General features: G+C 50.2%; 1 long non-coding RNA gene across 1 annotated transcript in view; it reads right to left on the bottom strand.

The window, feature by feature from the left end:
• Window positions 1-4,735: 4,735 nt before the first annotated feature.
• Window positions 4,736-20,370, bottom strand: part of LOC310835275 — a 45,734-nt gene continuing 30,099 nt past the window's right edge. Inside the window, exons 2-4 of the long non-coding RNA XR_014559493.1 lie at window positions 10,402-10,476; window positions 5,708-6,961; window positions 4,736-5,451 (exon numbers count right to left, since the gene is read on the bottom strand). This is a non-coding gene — a long non-coding RNA (uncharacterized lncRNA). The remainder of the gene's footprint in view (window positions 5,452-5,707; window positions 6,962-10,401; window positions 10,477-20,370) is intronic.

The raw sequence follows: 20,370 nt of genomic DNA, 5'->3' as shown, positions 1-20,370 counted from the left end.
GAATTCTCCTGCATCCTCCTCCTGCATGAAGATATCATGAGCTGGCCTTAACTTGAGGGTCTTGGCGTAGGGTTGCCACACGGCCAGAATTCCCTGGACAATGCCGGAATACGGCAGTCAGAAACAGTGTCTGGGCAGAAATTGCTGAAATGTCCCAAAGTCTAGATTTTGGTAAATTTCCTTTAAAATAGCTCAAAAAGTTTGGACAAAACTAAAACAAAAGCTCAGCACCTTTGCTACTCCCCCCCCCCCAAAAGCTGAACAACTTTGGCCAATAAAAGCTCAACAACTATTTTCATTTTTTGAAACCCTAGTCAATCCTATGGCAACCCTAGTCTTGGGTGGACCTTGCCAAGCTTGAAGCAGCCCTCCCTCAAAGAGACCCCTCCCAATTTCCACTCTGAACCTGATGAGCTTATTTGTGATAGGTGCCTATGTGTCCTTGGTGTGTTCCCTCGTCACTCTCTGGGCAAACAGGCGCTGCAGGTTTTTGTAGTGTGCTTTCAAAACCTGGGGGAAAAACCCAGCTATTTGCCCAGAGAAAACAGTGAGAGAAAGAAATGTGTGTGACCACCACACAGGCATGATGGAGCTATCACACAACTTCATCTCGCCTTAAAAAAATGTCTTTTGCAACTCTGTAATTGTTCTGTGGGGAAATGGAGCATGCTTATGAAGTGCAAGAAAGTACAGGAAAATACAAACCTATAAATACTCCTTGGGACATTGTTAGTTACTCAAGCATGTGTGTGTGCACAAACACATACATTCCATCTAGATGAACATTTAGTTCACCCTTATTATTGTTTTCTCATTCTGTTGTATTATTACCTATAAAAGGTAAAGGTAAAGGGACCCCTGACCATTAGGTCCAGTCGTGACCGACTCTGGGGTTGCGGCGCTCATCTCGCTTTATTGGCCGAGGGAGCCGGCATACAGCTTCCAGGTCATGTGGCCAGCATGACTAAGCCACTTCTGGCAAACAAGAGCAGCGCACGGAAATGCTGTTTACCTTCCCGCTGGAGCGGTACCTATGTATCTACTTGGACTTTTGACGTGCTTTTGAACTGCTAGGTTGGCAGGAGCAGGAGCAGGAACTGAGCAACAGGAGCTCACCCCGTCGCGGGGATTCGAACCGCCGACCTTCTGATCGGCAAGTCATAGGCTCTGTGGTTTAACCCACAGCACCACCCACGTCCCTTATTATTACCTATACTTCTCCCTTAATTGTTATTTGTATTTTGATTTTTACTGGATCTCTATTGACAGTAATAAATAAAATTACTTTTGGGGGAGGGAGGAATTTGTCGTCTGTTTCCAGCTTTGCACTGGCATGAGAACTCCAGCTGAATACATATATTTGAGAGGATATGTCTGGGTAAATGAAGCGGTGGGGACTTGGTGGGCCGTCAGCTCTGCTAGTGGCTGACTTGAGCTGTCAAATTTCAGTGACGCTAATATTCGGCACCCCTGCCTCTTGTGCTCTGTTCTACATCACTGTTGTGGCAACCTGTGTGGTGTGGTGCCCAGTGGCTGAACCAGTTGTGCCCTGCAGCACAACTGGCCCTGCTACGAGGCAGCTCCTGCAAATGGTGGATTTGGAGCAAAATGAAGGGAGGCGGTTGATCAGCTCAAGGGGGACACAGCCTGACGGTGGTTGCAGTAGCATTTGCATGGGAGAACTTCCTGGTCGGTTGTGCTGGGTCTTCAGGTGCCAAAATGTCTTGGGTTGACCTCAAGGACTTTGGACAGTTCTTGCCTTGGGCATTTTCACACCTGAAGCAAAAAGTCCATCCGTGGGGAGGAGAAGAGGGTGACATGGATGCTGGCCAACCAATCCCATCTCCTGCAATCCTGATGTTAGCGCATCGGATTTGAACGAATTCTCTTGGGAGCGAAGGGGCAGCATGTGAGAATGCTAGTGACAGAGACTGAAGTAAACCGCAACATTTTGTTGGCAGGTTCCAGGGCAAATCATCCCCCAACTCCCTGCAGCATTGGTTTTCGTTTGCATGGACCAGAAAGGGGGGCCAGGAAATGCTCAGCTGTCTTTGCAGCGTGGATTAATACTCAGTCCCCTAACAAGGCTGCTCATTGGCTACTGGGCTAGGTTCAAGGCTCTTGTATAAAGGTAGAGGGACCCCTGACCATTAGGTCCAGTCGTGGCCGACTCTGGGGTTGCGGCGCTCATCTCGCTTTACTGGCTGAGGGAGCCGGTGTTCAGCTTCCAGGTCATGTGGCCAGCATGGCTAAGCCGCTTCTGGCGAACCAGAGCAGCGCACGGAAACGCTGTTTACCTTCCCTCCGGAGCGGTACCTATTTATCTACATGCACTTTGACGTGCTTTCAAACTGCTAGGTTGGCAGCTGGGACCGAGCAACGGGAGCTCACCCCGTCGCAGGGATTCAAACCGCCAACCTTCTGATCGGCAAGTCCTAGGCTCTGTGGTTTAACCCACAGCGCCACCCACATCCCTAAGGCTCTTGTATACAGATCCCCAAACAACTTGGATCCAAGATAACTTGTGGACCGCCAGAGCCCTTATACCCCAGCTCCATCACGGAGATCACCAGCTGTTCCCCATGCTACAAAGGCCTCAGACAGAAGTTGGGCACGTACTGCCAGCACATGCCTGCTGTGGAACACTCAGTCGAGAAACAACAGGCACCCTTACCTTTGATATTCAGGTGCCTCTTTGAAGACTTTTGTATGTACATTGCTGCTTAATTTTTTATTAGCCAGTCATTTAATGATTTTTTTAAAAAGGTGCTTTACTGCATATATTGTTTACCCCACCATGTTATATTGTATGAATTGGCGCTGTATGAATGCTTCTGTAAATAAAAGAAACAAAGGGATTCGATCGGCTGGGACAGTAAAGGTGCCTGGCAGCTGGTTCCCAGGAGCCATTCACAGAATGTGTCCTTTGTCTCAATGGACAGGATGCACTCCCTCTCCATAACAGGTGCTGCTGAGCAGCCACCAAGGATCACCAAGTCCCCTGTCTCCAACCCCTGCGCCCTGTGCTACACCCAGGTGTACTTGGACCTCACCCCTTCTGTGTTTCACCTCCCCTGCTACCCCAGCTGCCTTCCCCTGTTGCGCCTTGGTACACTCCAGCATTAACATTCCAGCTGTACCATCTTACACCTACTGGCAGGGGTGTGCGGCGAGGGGCTCCCTCACCAGCTGCCCTTCCCCGTTGCGCCTTGGTACACTCCAGCATTAACATTCCAGCTCCACCATCTTACACCTACAGGCAGGGGTGTGCGGCGAGGGGCTCCCTCACCAGCTGCCCTCCCCTGTTGCGCCTTGGTACACTCCAGCATTAACATTCCAGCTGTACCATCTTACACCTACTGGCAGGGGTATGCGGCGAGGGGCTCCCTCACCAGCTGCCCTCCCCTGTTGCGCCTTGGTACACTCCAGCATTAACATTCCAGCTGTACCATCTTACACCTACTGGCAGGGGTGTGCGGCGAGGGGCTCCCTCACCAGCTGCCCTCCCCTGTTGCGCCTTGGTACACTCCAGCATTAACATTCCAGCTGTACCATCTTACACCTACTGGCAGGGGTGTGCGGCGAGGGGCTCCCTCACCAGCTGCCCTTCCCCGTTGCGCCTTGGTACACTCCAGCATTAACATTCCAGCTCCACCATCTTACACCTACTGGCAGGGGTGTGCGGCGAGGGGCTCCCTCACCAGCTGCCCTTCCCCGTTGCGCCTTGGTACACTCCAGCATTAACATTCCAGCTGTACCATCTTACACCTACTGGCAGGGGTGTGCGGCGAGGGGCTCCCTCACCAGCTGCCCTTCCCCGTTGCGCCTTGGTACACTCCAGCATTAACATTCCAGCTCCACCATCTTACACCTACAGGCAGGGGTGTGTGGAGAGGGGCCTCTTGGGCTCAGCCCTGGCATGACTCAAGTGGGTGGGATCCCCAGCACCACTCCTCTCCTCTAATCCCTTAATTGCTCACGAAGCCTGGACTTGCTGGCAGAGTGCATGATGGGGTGGCTGCGTTGGGGAGAGTGGGAAGGTTCGCTCTGTGCCCTGCCTGGGCAGATGGCTTCAGGTGTTCACAACACGAGGGAGAATGCTGCACCCCCTACAATGCCTCACCTTGTTGTCTCAGTGCATGACGTCACGGGGCAGTGGGGTTCGGGGAGGGGAGGCCATCCACCCTACTGAAGGCAGTAAGAATAAAGAGCAGGACGCCCACACTTATAATCCAGTAAGTGTGGATTATATTTCAACCTGTGTGCCGTGGCACCCTGGGGTACCTTGAATGATGATCAGAGGTGCCATGGGCAACACTGGCCTCTGTCCCTCATTCTTTCCTTCCCTCCCTCCCCTGATTTTGTCTGGCATCTCTGCCTCCCAAACGCTTGCACAGCTGTTCATTGCAGCAGCCCTGACTATCTGCAGGCGAATGGTGCCTCTGGGAAGCATCCCTCTTTGGGGTGGGGGAAGTTCAGAGACCAGGGATGGCAGTGGCAGCTTCCCGGAGGACTCCCAGGGAGAGGAGAGGAGACTGAGGGAACCCTCCACAAGGGAGGGTGTTCGAAAAAGGGTGAGAGGCTGCCAGCTATGCAGGCAAGGGGTGACAGAACTGGGCTCCTGAGCCCCACAGGTGTGCTGCAGAAAGAATGGTTGGTCAAGGGAGCTGTGGACTCAAATCTCTGCTTCCGTTCTATTCAACAGGCGGAAATCCAAGCAAGGAGCCGACAACCGTTTAACAGCAACTGTTTATTTACATGTGGGGTGATGCAAGGCCAGCCCCCAAAGATGGTGCAGATGCTCTCACAGAGTGATGCAGAGGAACAGTGAAGTTGTATGAGGTCTAGTGGAGAAGATGAGAAGATTTTGTCCGGGCACTCCTGGCATCCAGCAGAGGCAGCTGTTTTCCTGGGAGGGGGGGCCTGCCAGTCTCAGTGTCCTCCGTGGCACATGTGCAGCTCAGGCTGTGCCCCTTCCCAGTGTTGTTGGAGGTGACGACAATCCAGCTGTGAGCATTGCCTGCGTCCTCGGAGGTGTGGGGTTCCCCAGCCAGCAGCTGAATCTTTGCAAGGTCTGGGCAAGACTCCTGTTCCTGCTGAACTGAGCCAGTTTATCTAAAGCAACTGAATATCAGCTCAGTAGGCACGGGAGGCAGAGCCCCATGGAGGAAGCTGGGGTCTCCACACCCCTCCTCTGCCTGCCCCCGCTCCACCAATCCTCTCCAGCTCAGAACAAAGAAGACCTTCTCTATCTCAACCCCCACCCACCCTGCATTTTCTGTCCCCTATCAGGGTCTTCCATGGTGCCATTAAGGCAGGGTTTGGGGGCAGATGTCCACAGCCCCACTGAGAAAGAGCGGGGGGGGGCAGGGGAGAGAGAGGACCAAACACAGCAGGGACTGCTTCTCACATACTCAATTGCTCAGGACAAATAAGGAGGGCTGGGGGTCTCTACAGTGGTACCTTGCAAGACGAAATTAATTCGTTCTGTGAGTTTTTTTCGTTCTGCGAGTTTTTTCGTCTTGCGAAGCACGGATTCCCTGGGTATTAACGGTTTTAAGAAAAAGGAAACAAACTCGCAAGACGTTTTCATCTTGCGAAGCAAACCCATAGGGAAATTCATCTTGCGAAGCAACTCAAAAAACGAAAAACTCTTTCGTCTTGCGATTTTTTCATCTTACGAGGCATTCGTCTTGCGAGGTACCACTGTAATCTTATTGGGCCTGGGGGACATGTTTGGAAATCTTAAGGAAATGTAGGCACCAACCAAATACAGTGGTACCTTGGTTCTTGAATTTAATCCTTTATGGGAGTCCGTTCGATTCCCGAAATGGTTCGAAAACCAAGGCACGGCTTCCGATTGGCTGCAGGAGCTTCCTGCACTCAATCGGAAGCCAGGGAAGCCCCGTCAGACATTCAGCTTCCAAAAAACGTTTGCAAACCGGAACACTCACTTCCAGGTTTGTGACATCTGGGAGCCGATTTGTTCGACAACTAAGCCATTTGACTACCAAGATACCACTGTGTCCATTTAACAGAAGAAAGACTCGTGAAGTCCAGGGCCATCACCCTGATCCAAATTGGTGGAATGCCTACCCCCCCGAAAAAACAAAGCAAAGCAAAGCAAACCCACAAACAGGCTACTCCCCCCACAAGCCAACCCCTCCCCAAAACGTCTATTAGACATTGGGAAGGTCAGGCTCCAAGTGGGAGGCTGAGGGTGCCAAAGCAGGCATAGGTACCTTGTTAGGAATCGCAGCATAGACCAGTAAGTCCAGAATCACCTGCTCAAGCGGGTACACACCATCGTACATTCCTACCCCCCAATTAAGAATTCTGAGATCTGTAGTTTACCTCTCAGAGAGCTACTATTTCTAGCACCCTCAACAAACTACAGTTCCCTGGATTCTTGGGAGTGTTTTAAAGGTAGAGTACGCAGACTGGCTGGCTGGCTCCCCTGGCATCCCTTCTTGGCGAGGTTTTGCCGAGAGATAAAGTTGTGGCATGCGCCTGCATGTGGGGACAATGGACTCCAAGTGGCGGAACTTAGCCACTGTGAACATGATGGAACCAAACACTGTTCACAGGTGGGCTAAGCCCTACCCTTTGCAGTCAGGAGGTCTTTCCTGGCTTACCCCATGCCCCTCGCTGAAGCCCCCAACCTCCACTCGCACATGAGTGCATGCTCCGCCCCCCCACTCCTCTGGTACAGCAGCCACGCATGAGGTTGGTGGCGCATTTGCCATGCTTTGGGCTGACTTCTCACCTTCCCACAACCGCTGGTGAGCCTCTGCTGCCCCCCATCCAAGTCGGGTGTGACTCTCTCGCTCACCGACGGTTGGAAATCCCTGGCAATGTGATTCAGAGCGTCAAGATAAAATCACATCACCAGGAACCCCAACTGGCAGCGGCAGCAGTGGCAGGAGAGGGGAGGCACCGGGGAGAGACCTTGGGGCGTGAGCTGGAAGAGAAAAGAGAGCCATGAATCAGGTGGAAGCAGGTCACAAGGTGAGAGAGCTTTTGACTTCTTGAAAACCTCACCCCCTGCATCCAGCTGCGAGCCGGCTGCAGGAAGAGGGGAGTAGAAGCAGTAGGACACACAGCAGGATAGGCCCCCACCCCACTGTTTGTCATACAAAATGGGCAAGGAAAGGGGCCATGTCGCAGCTCCCTGGTGAGGTGGTCTCTACAACACAAGATGTTTGATGTGCCTGACATGTCATATTTTTTTTTACATGTATGCTTAAAAATACCTCTAAGTGCATACTTGAAACACGTCATGTGGTGAGAAGTGGACTGCTGGGGACCAAAGGGCACACACGTCAAACGAAATGTACCATTGCATTTAAGGTGGGTGGGCATCAGCATGGGGGTTGTGGTGGGCATGAGTGGGCGGGGGGGTTGACACTTTCCTCCCCTGCTACGCAGAGGGCCTTCTCGGTAGTGGCACCCGCCCTGTGGAATTCCCTCCCACCAGATTTCAAAGAGAAAAACAACTAAAGTGGTACCTCTGGATATGAACGGGATCCGTTCCGGAGGCCCATTCCTATCCAGAAGTAAACGCAACCCGTGACTGCACGTCTGCATGTGTGCGGATTGCGATTTGCCACTTCCATGCATGCGCGTGATGTCATTTTGACCGTCTGCGCATGCGCAAGCAGCAAAACCCGGAAGTAACGTGTTCTGTTACTTCTGGGTTGCCGTGGAGCGCAACCCGAAAGCGCTCAACCTGAAGCACATTTAACCCGAGGTATGACTGTACCAGACTTTCTGAAGACAGCCCTGTTTAGGGAAGCTTTTAATGTTTAACAGACTATTGTATTTTAATATTTTGTTGGAAGCCGCCCAGCCAGATGGGTGGGGTATAAATATTATTATTGTTGTTGTTGTTGTTGTTGTTGTTATTATGCTCCTAACAAAAATGCCCCCTGCACTGGAAGGGAAGCTCCTGTGGGGGCAAAAAAATAACAAGCAAGCAAACAAACAAACAAACAAACAGCTTTGAGGGAACAGTTTTAGCCAGGAACACCACACACGACCCTGATGCCAATCCCCCTCCCAATCCATTTCAAATGCAACAACACATCTAAAGTAGCATGCCCTTTGGGCCTCATTCTCAAAAAGCAGGGCCATGGGACAGCAAAGTTCTCTGTGCCTCAGAGCCAAGGGGAGGGTCCACAAACTGGTTACAAGGGAAGAGAACCCAGCCTAAACTGGGGCCAATACTGGTGCCCTCTTACCTGTGCTAACCCCACTTTGCCAGAGCCAGCCTTTTCCTTTTGCTTCCACCCAGCCAAAACTGGATCCCTTATCCCCAAGGGTGTTAGAGCTTGTTCTCACATGCATACTTAGCATGTGATGACTGCAGCACTGATTCTCGACCTGCATGTGGGAATGAGCTATCGCAGATAACAAGCACCGCTGACAGTTTTTCATATACCTCGATGCCGGCTCAAAAGCAAGACATTTCTATGGAGGCCGCCCACCCATTCAGCAAAGAGTCATCTGAATGTTGAGATGTGCGAGTGGGGAGAGGCGAAGTGAATTCGCACCAGTGTGACCCAGCCAGGAGAGAAGAGTTGGAACACTGAAAGACGTGTTCATTTTTCCACAGGTCCCACTTTACGAACACAATGCGCTCCCTGGAAATAGTTCGACAGGCAAGCGTTTGCATAAAGAGCCAACAATTCCCATTGACTCTTACGCAATTTTTTCCAGTGCGTTACTGACCATGGAATTTTGACTCCCCAAGGCTAGAATAAAACCCAGGGAAACTGCTCTCTGGTTTGTCCAATTGTTCCCTCTCCCTCCCTCAGCCAACCAGCAAAAGGCAAACAAGGAAGTAAAAAATGCTTTCTGTTTGGATATCTGAATTTACGTCCATACAGTGAGGTCTGGGTACTAATTCTTCGTGTTCAGATAAGTGAATTTTCACACTGTGAACCCTTGCAAAGTGGGAGCTGCGTGTCTACATGGCTCAATTCTCATTGCTGAGACTCAGTCGCCTCATGGCCTGAGGCCTGCTCCACGTGCCACCTTGTTTGTGGCACTTAAAAGCAAGCCTGAGGCAGGACAGCAGGTCCATAACATTTTCACCTGTAACCAGTGGCGTAGCGTGGGTTGTCAGCACCCCGGGGCAAGGCAAGTAATTTGCACCCCCTAACCCATGGATTTGCGCCCCCTAACCCATGGATTTGCGCCCCCTAACCCGTGGATTTGCGCCCCCTAACCCTAACCCCCAGATGTTGTGCCCAGTGCGGCCGCCCCCCCTGCACCCCCTACGCTACGCCACTGCCTGTAACGTTGAGGGCTTATGCTTTCACCAAGTTCTCTCCTCTGCCAGTTTCTATGTCTTTGGAGTAGGAATGACAATGAGCTGAAGAAGGGCGGCTTCCAACAAAATATTAAAATACAATAGTGTGTCAAATATTAAAAGCTTCCCTAAACAGGGCTGCCTTCAGATGTCTTCTAAAAGTCTGGTAGTTGTTTTTCTCGTTGACGTCTGGTGGGAGGGTGTTCCACAGGGCGGGCACCACTACCAAGAAGGCCCTCTGCCTGGTTCCCTGTAACTTGGCTTCTCGCAGTGAGGGAACCTCCAGAAGGCCCTTGGCGCTGGACCTCAGTGTCCGGGCTGAATGATGGGGGTGGAGATGCTCCTTCAGGTATACTGGCCTACCTTAGAGGACTATTGTAATTCAACATTTCTCTAATCTTTTGATATTTAGGGCAGATGGGATTGTCCCTGGGGTAAAATTGGAGGGACACTTCAGACTTGTACTTAGAAGGATATGGACCAGCTTTCTGTCACATGGTGCCCTACAGATATTTTCATAGTTCCCACAATCCCTGACCATTGAGCATGCTGGCTTGGCGAGAAAGGACAGAGAGGCAGCAAAGCGCCTCCTCTGCCTCAGAGCCATCCTTTTTTCTTAACATTTGTGTTCAGGACTGCAGGCAAAGGGAGACCATGAATGTGTCCATACCATACATTCAAAGCACATTTTCCCTCTCCAAAGAATTCTGGGAAGTGTAGCTCACCCCTCACAGAGCCCCAAAGAATTCTGGGAAGTGTAGTTCACCCCTCACAGAGCCCCAAAGAATTCTGGGAAGTGTAGTTCACCCCTCACAGAGCTACATCTGAAGGCAGCCCCGTTCAGGGAAGTTTTTAATATTTAATGCTGTACTGTTTTTAGCATTTGATTGTGAGCCGCCCAGAGTGCCTAGGGAAACTCAGCCAGATGGGTGTGGGGTATAAATAATAAATTATTATTATTATTATTATTATTATTATTATTATTATTATTATTCCCAGCAACCTACAGTTCTCCGGGGGTTTGGGTGCAGGTGGTGCTTTAAGTGCAAGGTGTGTACATGCAGCTGAAGAAGTGGAATGAGACTCACCAGAGGTAGAGAGAGGCCCAGGAGAGCTGGGGTCTGCGATGCCTCGAGGGGGCCAGTCCTGTCGCCAGAGTGTCTCTGCAGAAAAACAATAAAGGTGAGAGAGTGATTAGTCTCCTGCTCCGACCTTTGCTTCTGAGATTGCAGATTGAAACATCCTTGCTGGGCTGGTGGGGGGGGGAGAATTGGGGAGGTGGGCCTGCCCACTCCCCCGACCTACTGAGACCGCGAGGCCAAGGGCGAGCGGTGCAGCTCCCAAATCAGTTGAAAGCAGCCCTAAAAATAGAGCATTCAAAGCACCAAGATTATGTGGCAGCTCCGGAAACTCACTTCCCAGCTGGGTGGGGCCCACAGGGTACAGCACATTTACCAGCCGGAATATTCCCTCCAGGCCTGCCTGCCGCCGCCGCTAATTCGTTTTGTACAAATTGTTCCACTGCAGCCTCAAGCCAGGCCTGGCACACCTGGGACACAAGGCTGCTTTCTGGCTCCGCCACCACCAGCTTGTTGGGCAAAGCTCCTGAGTGGGGCAGTGCCGGTACCGGAGTTGCTTTGGGCACAAGGCAGAAGACAGGGCACCCCTAAATGCTAAAGTGCTCTGCCTCGAGAGAGGGGCAAATGTTCAGAATGGGGGGTGCCCTAGGCCAGCGGGAGGAGGGGGACATTTGTTTGCATTGAGTCAAAGCGAACCAGCAGCCATCTGGGCTAAAGAGACAAGGCAGGGAGTTCAGAAAACATTGCCAAACCCCAACCACACAGAAATTACACAACCTTATTTCCCATCCTACCCGTGCCCACGCAGCCTTTAGTCTCCAGGTGCTGCTAGCCAGGCACACCAGAATGAACATGGAACGTACAGCCAGAACTGACCCAGAGAGTTTAGTCCCCTGAAATGAGACAGAGCAGCACTAGATAACTGCCTGGTGGAGTCTGCCACTGCCTGAACTTGCTTATCCTATTTCACTGGCAAGAATCCTATTGGTTTAATCCAGCCTCGCCCGCCCAATGTGGTGCCCTCCACATGCTTTGGACTACAAGTTCCATCAGCCCCAGCCGGCATGACCAGAGGATATGGATGATAGGAGCTTTGGTACAACAACATCTCGAGGGTACCAGGTTAGGGAAGGCTAGTTTAGCCTATTGAAAACATGCACCTTTTGTTCCCACAGGTTTTACTTTTGAAAATACTCTGCACCTCTTTCAGTTAGTTATCTGTGATAAAACTCAGAGATAGGCATATGGCAGGGGTCAGCAAACTTTTTCAGCAGGGGGCCGATCCACTGTCCCTCAGACCTTGGGGGGCGGACTATATTTGGGGGGGAATGAATGAATTCCTATGCCCCACAAATAACCCAGAGATGCATTTTAAAAAAAAGCACACATTCTACTCATGTAAAAACACGCTGATTCCCGGACCGTCTGCGGGCCGGATTCAGAAGGCAATTGGGCCGGATCCGGCCCCCGGGCCTTAGTTTTCCTACCCATGGCATATGGGGAAGCTCAGCACACCCATACTTGCGCGCGGTGGGTATCACAACTACTCCAGGTTTGCCTGCTCCTAGCTCTTTAGGTATTTTCAGTAGCTGATTCACAAGGAGGCAGCCCCTGTAAACTTGTGGGCAGAGACAAGCGTGCTAAATGTTTGCTCCTAAAATCCATAGACTCTGGCTCAAGTCGCAACACTGAAGCTCTCCCAGACACCTAGCACCCCCAAATTTCCAACTGTATTGCCAGTGTAGTAGCAGCTACAGGACTTAGTTCAGATCTTGCCCATGCCATAAACCTATGAGGAGGATTTAACCCCAAGACACACGGTCTCAGCCTTCTGAGGTTCCTTGAACGCGCGAGAGAACATTTGCCAGGCTGTACGTTGAAACAGCCCAGAGCAGCAAGACATAAGGCAGGCTGCAGCTTTTTCTACCCTGTCCCATTAACTCCAGCTGTGCTACACAGCAGGATGATCAGAAGAAGCTGCATCTGCATGTATTTTTTGTAGAATTAGCTATTTAAACCTTCAGCATAGACCTCCAGGTTGCAACATGACAGTCCTAAAGCCAAACATGAACACTGGGTTTTCCTCGATAACCACCCTGGTCTCTGGTATTTTGGACTGCCTGTGATAATTTATCAAGAGCACTCCTATTTCTGGCTGAACAGGTCATCTATTTGCCTTGTGCTGTTAATTTTGCCATAGGTCCTCGATGCCATGCAGAAAGGTTTAAAATTCTGAACTGATCCAAGCTCAGGCCTTTGGACCTTTTCTTTGACTCATTGTGGCCCTTTGCTGAAACCTCTTTGCCTTCCCTCGCCTGCAGGCACATCCCAGAATGGCTGTGGACTTCCAGTTCTGGTCCTTCTGCCTTGGCCTGCACATCTAGGCAATGCTGCTCCCAGCTGACGATGCCTCATTCTGGGCAGCTGAGATGGTTGGAAGTGCTGGGTTGCAGGACTCCCGCAAATCTTAAAGCCAACCTTGACTTCTGGAGCTGTCAGCAGTGCATTTGCAAAGCAGTCGCTCAATGTGAGCGAAGGATCTGCTCCTGGAGCTGAAGCAGCAGTGGAAACCACAGGAGGCCTTAGGCTGGAACCCTTAACACAGGGGTTAGCAAACTTTTTCAGGAGGGCTGGTCCACTGTCCCTCAGACCAGGTGGGGGGCCGGATTATTTTTTTTTGGGGGGGGAATGAACGAATTCCTCTGCCCCACAAATAACCCAGAGATGCATTTTAAATAAAAGCACGTATTCTACTCATGTAAAAACACCAGGCAGGCCCCACAAATAACCCAGAGATGCATTTTAAATAAAAGGACACGTTATATTCATGTAAAAACACGCTGATTCCCGAATCATCCACGGGCCGGATTTAGAAGGCGATTGGGCCGGATCCGGCCCCCGGGCCTTAGTTTGCCTTAATACCACAGGGGACAAACTTGCCTTGTCTCACTGTGCAGTAGAGACGTCATATAAAGGGAAAGATTATTCTTGGTTTAGACACAATTGCCTTTTATTAGGCCTCTGGGATGGTTCTGAGGAGAGGAGAGGCTGCCCATAAATAATTCAACTTTTTCCAGAAGTTTTTATATATCCCCCCAGCTTCTCTGGAGGCTGAAAGCTCACACTGCAGAGTGTATCTCTTCCAGCAGTGCAAAAGTGTGGGGCAGACTGGAAGATTATCACTCTATCGAAGCAGAACCATTTTTCTCAAAGCAATTGCCAAAAGAAGAAACGGAGTCCCAAAGGGGGGGGGGAGGGAGGGGAAAAACATCACGAAACCAGCCCCCCCCCATGAATCTGTGCTTGTTCTTATTCGGAAGGCTTATTCACAACCTTTTCACAAATGAAAAAAGGAACGATTTTCTGTATGTGTAGAAACCCCTCCTCCCATATTCAGGATGACTCCCTGAGTAGCCTCACTGCCCCCCTTTACATATGGCTCTTAAATTTTCTTCCTGCTGTACAACATAATTCATTTACTCCAACAGCCCCCCCCAACAGAGAGTGCTTGTAAAAGATACACTGTTACCACATAACCATCTTATAATTATTTTGGATGATTGAGTACGTTGTGTGCTTTTTTTTTTTTTGCTTTGATAACTTTTTGAAGACGGACTACAAATTCTGTACATAAGAAAGAAGTATGTCGAACACAACACTGAATGTGACCTTTGCCAGCTGCAACCATCTGAGAGCCAAACTAGACAAAAACGGCTTGTAAAAGGTCTTGAGCGTCCAGCTGGGATCAGGATCTCAGCAGGGGGCAATGTTTTGAAGCCCCTCAACCACCACGATCCCTATTTTTTCAGTGGCCTGATATTTCAATTATAAAAGGTCATTTGTGCAGTTACTAACTCCTCCCCTTCTATGGTCCGCAGAAGGCTGGCTCCTCATACACAGGAACATTTTTTTACCTGCTTGCGTATTGCGGACATGATACACCCTGCATGTTGCTATTAGAGAACTTGGCAAGGAAGTAGAAATCGGAAGAACATCAACCTAAAAATCAGACCGGATTTTTAAAGGCAGCCACCAAATTTTTCCAAAAGTCCAAACAGAGATAGTGGTTTGCCCAGAACAGGTACCACCCAACTCCTTGCAAAATCAGGACTGCTTCTGGCAAATAGGGATCGCACTACAAGTAAAGGCTCACATAATGAAATGCTTGCCCCCCCAATAAACAAACAAAACCCTGCGCTTGGACAACTAACCTTTCAGAAGGAAAGCTAGCTTCACCATGCCAGGTTTTCAGTCTTAAGAGGTTGGGGAGTGGGTAGGTGACCAGTTGAGATTGGCCTCTTAAGCTGCTCTTAGTCCTGCTTTTTTTTTGGGGGGGAGCTGGGGTGTTAATTTGCTTTTAGGTCCCCCTGCTCTTTTAAAGTAGGGCGATCTGATCACAGACCTCCCATGCCACATCTGTTTTTTGGGCCTCGGTCAGCTGGAACATGTGGGCTTCCTAACTCTAAATGGCCTCGGCCCAGTATACCTGAAGGAGCGTCTCCACCCACATAGTTCATCCCAGACACGGAGGTCCAGCTCCGAGGGCCTTCTGGCGGTTCGCTCCCTGCGAGAAGTAAAGTTACAGGGAACCAGGCACAGGGCCTTCTCGGTGGTGGCGCCTGCCCTGTGGAACACCCTTCCATCAGATGTCAAGGAAATAAACAACAATCTGACTTTTAGAAGACATCTGAAGGCAGCCCTTTTTAGGGAAGTTCTTAATGTTTGATGTTGTGTCGCTTTTTAAATTTATTGTTATTATTATTCTGTTGGGAGCTGCCTAGAGTGGCTGGGGGAACCCAGCCAGGTGGGCGGGGTATAAATAATAAATTATTCTTATTCTTATTCTGGATGGGGGTGTCTTAGAGAAAGATCCTTTCAGCCCACCTGAGTCATCCAAATGCCCAGAGTGCCTCCCCCGTCATCAACGTGGCTCTGCTAACTTGTTTGGGGAGAGTATCGGCGAGAGGCAGGCAGAGGTGCACATCTAGAATAGAGACTCCAGGTGGGAGAGAGAGAAAGGAAAGAGGTGGGCAGCCAGAGATGGAGCAGCGACTGCAGAGGACAGAGGCTGGCCGCTCAAGCAGCTGCTTGGACTGGTCATCTTTTAGGGGACAGCAGAGAAGCAGGACTCAGTCCTAGAGGATTTCCTTTTAAAGGATAAAAATGTCGCAGGACTCTCTGCAGCCCACATTCCAAAGTCACATTTCCACCCTGCCTCAGAGGGCCTCACGCCATGAAGGTTGCTGACAGAGGCCCTTTGCAAATTAAACATGCTAAGGCAGAGGTTTTTGACCTTTTTGTGCCCACGGCTCCCTTGACCAACTACCTTCCTTTTGCAGTGGGGCTCAGGAGCCCAGTTCTGTCACCCGTAGCCTGCAGAGCTGGCAGCCTCTCACCCTTTTTTGAACACCCTCCCTTGTGGCGGGTTCCCTCAGCCTCCTCTCCTCTCCCCTCTCCTTAGGAGTCCTCTGGGCAGCCACTGCTGCTGCCCCTGGTCTCTGAGCTGCGCCCCCTGCCCCAAAGAGAGGTGCCTTCTCACACTGCCCCACAGGGGCCTAGGACTTCCCAACAGCAAGAGCTGAAGGACTGGCTGGCTGTGCTCCCTTGCCCACTTGCTTGCTTACTCTGAGGCCACCTCAGCTCCTGGCAACCAGCACCCCCTGGCCAGCCCCAGAGGCATCATTCGCCTGGGGAGCTTGTAGCCAGGGCTGCTGCAACAAACAGCCATGCAAGCCTTTGGGAGGCCGAGATGGGAGAGGGCATCAGAGGAGAAATGGAAGGAAAGAGGGACAGAGGCCAGTGTTGCCCACGACACCTCTGACCATCATTTAAGGCACCACTGGTTGAAAACCACTGTGCTACAGGAATGCCGGCAGCAGAAGAGGCAGCCTCAGCAGTGATGGAGGAAAGGCCCCTTATCACGTTTTGCATTTCATTTGCCCCCAGAGCATGAAGGCTGTGTCTCATAAATATGTAGGGAGGGGCACTCTGAAACCTGTCTTAAGGGTTGCTACCCAACAGCTCATGATGAAATTGAAGCAGGACCACCCCGAGTTGTGGCATGAAAGGTCTACTGGTTACAATGTCCACCTGTAGCTCTCAACAGTACAAAGACTATAAAAAGTGCCTGCTTCCTGCTCTCCCTCCACAAATGAGTATTCTCAGAGACAGTAAGGCATTTTGGATATGTTCAGAGGAGTGTCTTAACAGCTGCCATGAGTGCCAGCATTTTTGAAGACATATATATTTCTCTGTGTGGAAAAATACATAGATAGGTAACAGAGATATCATGTATCCCTTCGAACTCTACCGTTCTATGACACCAATGGCTACAACAGCACATAAAATCGGAACTGTGATACTTCTATGTTGATCCTAGGAGCTGAGTGTAAGATTTGGCTCTCCCGGTCAAAAACAGAAAGGGATGGAGGCGGATAAACTTCCAAAAACCAGTTGCTGGAGACCACAGAGTGCTCTTGTGCTTAGATCCTGCTTAAAAGTTCTCCACAGGCAACTGGTTGGCCACTGGGAGAACAGGACATTGGACTAGATGGAACACTGGCCTGATTCTGCAGGTTATTATTATGTTCTTGTGGGAATGTGGATGGTGGTGTGGTCTAAACCACAGAGCCTCTTGGGCTTGCTGATCGGAAGGTCGGTGGTTTGAATCCCCATGACGGGGTGAGCTCCCATTGCTCTGTCCCAGCTCCTGCCAACCTAGCACTTCGAAAGCATGCCAGTGCAAGTAGATAAATAGGTACTGCTTCGGCAGGAAGGCAAACAGCATTTCCATGTGCTCTGGCTTCCACCACAGTGTCCCGTTGTGCCAGAAGTGGTTTAGTCATGCTGGCCACATGTCTGTGGACAAATGCCGGCTCCCTTTGCCTGAAACAAGATAAGTGGCGCTCCCCAAAGTCACCTTTGACTGGACTTAACCGTCATTCACCTTTTACCTCTACATATTATGTTCTTGTTTAATCAAAAGCTGGTAACAAGTTGTTGCTAGTAATGGCATAAACACCCCACTATTTTAAAATCAGGGTTATGGGGTGTGAGTGTGTGAGAACTGGCTACCCACTTCCCCTGGCCATAAGCAGCAGTTCTCAACCTGTGGGTCCCCAGATGTTGTTGGACTACAATTCCAATCATCCCTGAGCTCTGGCCTTGCTAGCTAGGGGTGATGGGAGTTGTAGTTCAACAACATCTGGGGACCCACAGGTTGAGAAAGGCTGCTTTAAGGGATCCAAGCTAAGAAAGACAAACATCAACAGCATCATCCCAGACACAGCAGAGGAAGCTCCAAGCATTTTGTTGCCCAGCTGCCACTGAGCAGTTGGTCGAGGGTGAGCAAGGGATCCAGGTGTGTGTTGGGATCCTGTGTTTTCCCACGGGCGCCCTAAAAGTACTGCTCACCACTTCAGTTGCCTGTGCAGCTAAGTTTGCTCTGGCTCCAGCTTTCAGTGAGAGAAGCTCACAGCAGCCATTGGCCTTCCCATGGTAGAAGGAGACAGGGAACGTGATTTCGGCAGAGTCACCCGGACGTAACATTTTCATACTGCCCTACCGTCACTTCTATTTATGTAAGTGCAAATCTGTACGTTTCCCCACATCATGTAATACAGAGATACACCCCAAGTTAAGATCGTGCTAAACAAGAATAAACAAAATGTTGTCAAGAAAAGCTGTGAGATCTCATGCGGAAAAAACATTTCACAGCATTTTACAAACTACGTAGGTGCGGCTAAAAAAACCAGAGCATTTCCAGGTGGCCTGTTTATTGAGCGTTCATCCTAATTCATTTGCACGGGGGGGGGGGGCTTAGATGACATTGGCTATTTAAAGAGCATTTACCTGCAGGGAGTTAGATGATGATGTGTTAAAGCAACACTCTGGTTTACAGATCAGAGTGTTGGACTCGGACCGAGGAGATCCAGATTCAAATCCAGGCCTTGAAGTGATGCTACCTCACAGGGTTATTGTGAATATAAAAATGGGAGAGACTTGTGTATGCCCCCTCAAACTCCTTGGAGTAAAGAAGTTTGGTATAAATGTACTTTTTTTTAAAAAAAGAAGAAATGAAATGAAAAGAAAGAAAACTGGGAGCGTGGAGGGAAGATGGACTGGAGTGTCCTAAACAGAAGCCTATGAATAAAGTAAAAAAATAAAATAACTATGATGGCAACAACAAGCATATATTTTCAAACCAGGTCTCCCCCAGAAAACAAGTGGGGGTGGGTGGGAGAGGAGCATCTGATCTAAGCAGCATGAAATCGCACCTATCCCTCCCCTGCCCCACCCCTGGGTTGTGCGCAAAGAATTGGCAGATCAAAGCTGGCAGCTTCTGCGGTCGCACTGCTTCTGCTTTCTCCCTTCCTTGAAGGTTACCGAAGAGAGTCACAAGGGCCGAGGGAGGGTTGAGTCATTGTGGATAAATAGGGAAACCACGTCCGTCCGGGAAGGAGAGAGGGACGGAGGGAGGGAGAGAGATGGTGGTGTGTTTGTGTGAGCACATAGTTCTTGCTCCCTCTTGCCTGAGGGTTGCACAGCCAGCTCTGCCCGCCTTCCCCTCCCCAGCCTCAAAAGCCTTCTCCGCCTTACAGGATGCTGGGCCCCCTGCCACAAACCCCCCAGTTCTGTCGGTCCCTGCCTAAGGAGCAGCCCTGTGGTTATGCTCCCTGGGATCTATGTGGGGCACTGTTTGACAAGGCAGAAGGATTGTGACTGCAGCCGCTTCCAAACTGTCACTGCTTTTTTTTCTAGGTAGACATAAATCACATGCCAGCAAATTTAGGTTGTGCAGTTAAGAGCAGATTTAGCTCTGTCTCGCAGCAAACGGCACTTTAAAAAGCAGCCACCACCGTGGAATTGTTATGGTAAGAAAAGCGGTGGGAAAGTGGACTGGGATGTGTTCTAGTGTGAGATAACAGCCATGCCAGGTGATGTCATACAACCTCTGAAAGTGAACACTCAATAAGCAACAACACTGCATCACATCAGTGCAAAATTTTGTCCAAACCAATTAAAACGAATGCTCAGTATAAACAGTGATGCTGTATAAACTCTGCACATTTTTTTTCCGGAAATGAATCAGGATGAATGCTGAAAATACAGGTTGTCTGGAAAAGCCCTCTAAGATCAGAAAGAAACTCAAGGTCTTGCAGGATTGCTCATTGCAGGGACAGAATGTGGAATACTGCCAACATGAGGCACCCCTGTGGAATTCCCCTTAGGAAGGTTGGCTCTGTGGGTGGATTTTTATATATCCAGGTTCTGAATGCCATTTTTGTAGTCAGGAAGAAGGCATTGCCTGGGGTCTGCATTCTTCTCCCCCACTCTCATCTGTTTCTGCAAGCTGGTTTTGTTTGCGTGCGCTTAAAAAACTTGCAAGAACCGTCTAGCCAGAGAACAACAATGCTAGAAAACAAATAATTGAAAATGTTGCATCTTGCACACCAGCTTCGGATCTCTTTGGAAATCCATTTCCTTGCCAGTCCAGGATTAGCTAGTAGATCGGGCTGTGCATGCGTTATCCTTCACCTTTCCCTGTAGCATCTAGCTTGGCTGATTTGTCTCCGAGATCTGAGTTTGCAGTCACTGCACTGCGGTGGACCTGCCCTCTGCATGCAGCGAGCGGTGACTGCAAGTGGGCAAAATGATCAGATATCATCTCACAGTTGGGGGAGCTTGTGAAGTTTCTAGGTCTCTCTGGAAGCCACTGCTTTCCCTGCAGGACTGGGAGCCAAACCCCATCCACCTGGCTTCCATTTCCCCCAGGAATACCTGGGAACCCCGCCACATAGGCGTTGCATCCCTTACAGACAACTCTTCCTGCTCTGATCAGACAACCATCTCTCAGGTATTCTGTTCATAAGAAGAGACCTGCTGTTTCAGAGCAAAGGCCTTCTCCATTGTCTTCTCCAAATTACTGCCTTCCCATACCTTCCCTTCCCTCAATCCAGATTTTATCTCACACACCCT

This window comes from Podarcis gaigeae (assembly GCF_964106915.1).
Source record: "Podarcis gaigeae genome assembly, chromosome: 17".
Lineage (NCBI taxonomy): Eukaryota > Metazoa > Chordata > Lepidosauria > Squamata > Lacertidae > Podarcis > Podarcis gaigeae.
The sequence above is the reverse complement of the archived record's forward strand: the minus strand, read 5'-3'. Positions and strand labels throughout refer to the sequence as shown.